This window comes from Hemicordylus capensis, chromosome 1, assembly GCF_027244095.1.
Source record: "Hemicordylus capensis ecotype Gifberg chromosome 1, rHemCap1.1.pri, whole genome shotgun sequence".
Classification (NCBI taxonomy): domain Eukaryota; kingdom Metazoa; phylum Chordata; class Lepidosauria; order Squamata; family Cordylidae; genus Hemicordylus; species Hemicordylus capensis.
In genome coordinates, this window is record NC_069657.1 from 213,224,950 (window position 1) to 213,229,127 (window position 4,178).

Below are 4,178 nucleotides of genomic sequence, written 5' to 3' on the forward strand. Positions count from 1 at the left end.
AGACTTCAAATCTATTGGTGCATCAAAAACACAGGTAAACCATCACTATTAAAACTTATGACCTTTCTGGTATTTAGAATAGCCTTCTTTGAGTACATATGACCTCAGTTTGTTGTATGTTGTTGTTCTATGGAATTTACAGATGTATTGGGGTATGCTTTTCAATAGCACATTATTTACTTGTTTAAATTGTATATCCCGTCTTTTTTGTTGCCAATCTGAAGTGGCTAACTGCAAGCAAAATATATAATAAAAACGTGCATCACTAATAAAAATAATTTCCACAAAACATAAAAAAAACTCCACAGGCAACACCACAGAAGGAGAAAAAAGAGTCCATCACCACACATTCTAGGCTCCTCTTTGTTAAAAATGGGCACTACACCCTAACATCAAAGTGATTTATTTTATAGGCTGGAGTTATATGAAAACTGATATTGCAGTTTTGAAAACTAGTTTGCTAGTTTATTGTGGTAGGAGGATTGATTCATATGGCTGCTGTTCCACCAGGGATAGAAATATTATCACAAATATGCCTCATCACAAATATGATGCAAAATTTTGCCTGTGGCAAAATTGAATGGCATCTCTAACCTGTGTGTTTGTCCCATGATATGAACTAGTCAATGCAGAAATAATGGTGGCATACACTATAGCTCTATTCTGATTCACTATCAGATTCAATAAGCTGCAGTCAAGTATCATCAGCATTCATCAACTTAAGAAACTTCCACCTTGAGGGGGGAAGTGATGTCAGCAAAGATGACAGACGCCTGGGGATTAATTATTGCTTAACTTAGTACTGAACAGCTCTCTTTGTTAACCAAAATGAGCAAGTCTGATGCTAAAACACCAAAGGATTCCACCAACAAGAGAAAAGATCTAAAAAAACCTTCCTTGTCACGCCACAAACCGATGCAATATTCTCGCATCTTCAACAAGATAAAGACAAAATGGCTGTAAAAGAATTCCTAAGTGCCCCAATGGAAACAAACACACAGGCTCTGCTAGTTTTGAAAGAGCTACACCAGGTAAAATCCAACACCTTAGAGCAGATGCAGCTATTACTGCAACCACTACAAAGCAAACCAACTGAACTTGAACATAAAACCTCTGAGATAGCACAAATATCCAATATGGCTATGGAGCTGGTCATAACCCTCCAGATAGAAACACAAGTATTAAAAAAAAAAGAAGATTATATTCTTCGTATAGAAATTTGGAAAATCAATTGTGCAGGGATTTATTGCGCTTCAGATGATTTGATGAACATCTTGAGCTTATCAGGTATTATTTATTTTGTGTCTAAATGGCTAAGCAAAGAGCTCTATTTGGAAAATGGTCTTTATCCAACCATTACTAATGCCTACAGGGTAGATCCTCTGTTACCTAGCCCTAACAACTGTTCAAAAGATATCATGGCAAATTTTTTAGATGCTCGTTCGAAAAACAAAATTCTCCAAGAAACTAGAAAGAGACAGAATTTCCTGCATCAAAACAAACCTATTTTAGTTTCCCCCGCTATTTCTCCAGGACATTAAAAAGGAGAAGATCAATGCACCCTATAACTGAAGCTCTGTCAACAGCTCAAATCACTTCTCAGAGGTGATTTCCTTTCTCTCTACAAGTTCTACACAAAGGAAAACTTCTGACAACTAATGATATCAACTCAGGTAAAGGCCTCCTCACTGCTTAAGGTCTTCAAGTGCAGTCTTCAGAAATTTGGATGGAGAGCCTCCCAAAGAAATTCAAATGGCAGACTCAATAGCAACCTCATTAGCATATTTCAGTTGACAGTCCCCTGTTTTCATCTCTGTGACTCTTCAGAACGAAAAAATCCACAAGTGGAATCTACATTAAAGTAACACTTCATGTTACAGTAGCTAATCTGTTTTTTGTTTATTTTCCCCAGTTCCTCTCACCGCCCTGTACCTCCTCCCCTCCCCCTTTCTTCCTATATCTCTCTATCTCCTTTTTTAATTTTTTCCTCTCTCCTCACTTCTCTTTCATCTTACTATCATTAGTGTTGCTGGTATTGTTATTTTCCCTTTTTTATTATAATAGTCATTCAACATTTTTGCAACACCTGGGACAGGACTAAGACTTAGGTTTTCCTCCCTATGTGGTTAGAGATCTGTATCAAAAATATTTTTACACTTGACCATTGTTAAATTGATTTGTCATCATCTTGATGATTGGATTGTTAAGGGAGCAGGGGTTATGGGAGTTTATTTAATTAGCCAAACAAACTTAATTTCAAAAATTAATAAGTCTCTTTCAATTACCAGTGCAGTCAAGTGTTCTTATAATGTGTGCCTAATGTTTTACAGGTGAAACTCGAAAAATTAGAATATCGTGCAAAAGTTCATTAATTTCAGTAATGCAAATTAAAAGGTGAAACTGATATATGAGATAGACGCATTACATGCAAAGCGAGATAAGTCAAGCCTTAATTTGTTATAATTGTGATGATCATGGCGTACAGCTCATGAGAACCCCAAATCCACAATCCCAGAAAATTAGAATATTGTGAAAAGGTTCAACAGTCTAGGCTCCAGGTGTCCCACTCCAATCAGCTAATCAATCCATAACAACTGCAAAGGGTTCCTGAGCCTTTAAATGGTCTCTCAGTCTGGTTCATTAGGAATCACAATCATGGGAAAGACTGCTGACTTGACAGTTGTGCAGAAAACCATCACTGACACCCTCCATAAGGAGGGAAAGCCTCAAAAGGTAATTGCAAAAGAAGTTGGATGTTCCCAAAGTGCTGTATCAAAGCACATCAATAGAAAGTTATGTGGAAGGGAAAAGTGTGGAAGAAAAAGGTGCACAAGCAGCAGGGATGACCGCAGCCTGGAGAGGATTGTCAGGAAAAGGCCATTCAAAAGGGTTGGGGACTTTCACAAGGAGTGGACTGAGGCTGGAGTTAGTGCATCAAGAGCCACCACACACAGACGGATCCTGGACATGGGCTTCAAATGTCATATTCCTCTTGTCAAGCCGCTCCTGAACAACAAACAACATCAGAAGCGTCTTACCTGGGCTCAAGAAAAAAAGAACTGGTCTGTTGCTCAGTGGTCCAAAGTCCTCTTTTCTGATGAGAGCAACTTTTGGATCTCATTTGGAAACCAAGGACCCAGAGTCTGGAGGAAGAATGGAGAAGCACACAATGCAAGATGCTTGAAGTCCAGTGTGAAGTTTCCACAGTCTGTGTTGATTTGGGGAGCCATGTCATCTGCTGGTGTTTGTCCACTGTGCTTCATTAAGTCCAGGGTCAACGCAGCCGTCTATCAGGAGATTTTGGAGCACTTCATGCTTCCTTCCGCAGACGAGCTGTATGGGGATGCTGACTTCATTTTCCAGCAGGACTTGGCACCTGCCCACACTGCCATAAGTACCAAAACCTGGTTCAATGACCATGGGATTACTGTGCTTGATTGGCCAGCAAACTCGCCTGACCTGAACCCCATAGAGAATCTATGGGGCATTGCCAAGAGAAGGATGAGAGACATGAGACCAAACAATGCAGAAGAGCTGAAGGCCGCTATTGAAGCATCCTGGTCTTCCATAACACCTCAGCAGTGCCACAGGCTGATAGCATCCATGCCACGCCGCATTGAGGCAGTAATTGCTGCAAAAGGGGCCCAAACCAAGTACTGAATACATATGCATGCTTATACTTTTCAGAGGTCCGATATTGTTCTATTTACAATCCTTGTTTTATTGGTTTCATGTAATATTCTAATTTTCTGGGATTGTGGATTTGGGGTTCTCATGAGCTGTACGCCATGATCATCACAATTATAACAAATTAAGGCTTGACTTATCTCGCTTTGCATGTAATGCGTCTGTCTCATATATCAGTTTCACCTTTTAATTTGCATTACTGAAATTAATGGACTTTTGCACGATATTCTAATTTTTCAAGTTTCACCTGTATATTGTATTTCCATTAAAAAATATTCATTTTATTTCAATATGTTTGGTAACTTGAAAATAATCTCAGCAAACTAAAATGGATTAGAGTCACCCATTAAAAGATCCGAGTTTATAAGACAACATTCAAAGATCACCCTGACGTGGTCTTCTTTCAAGAAACCCACTTGAAAAATACTCCAACTAAAATCTCGAGCTGATATTGATTCCCTGAGCAGTGAATTGCTTCCCAAACTTTGAAA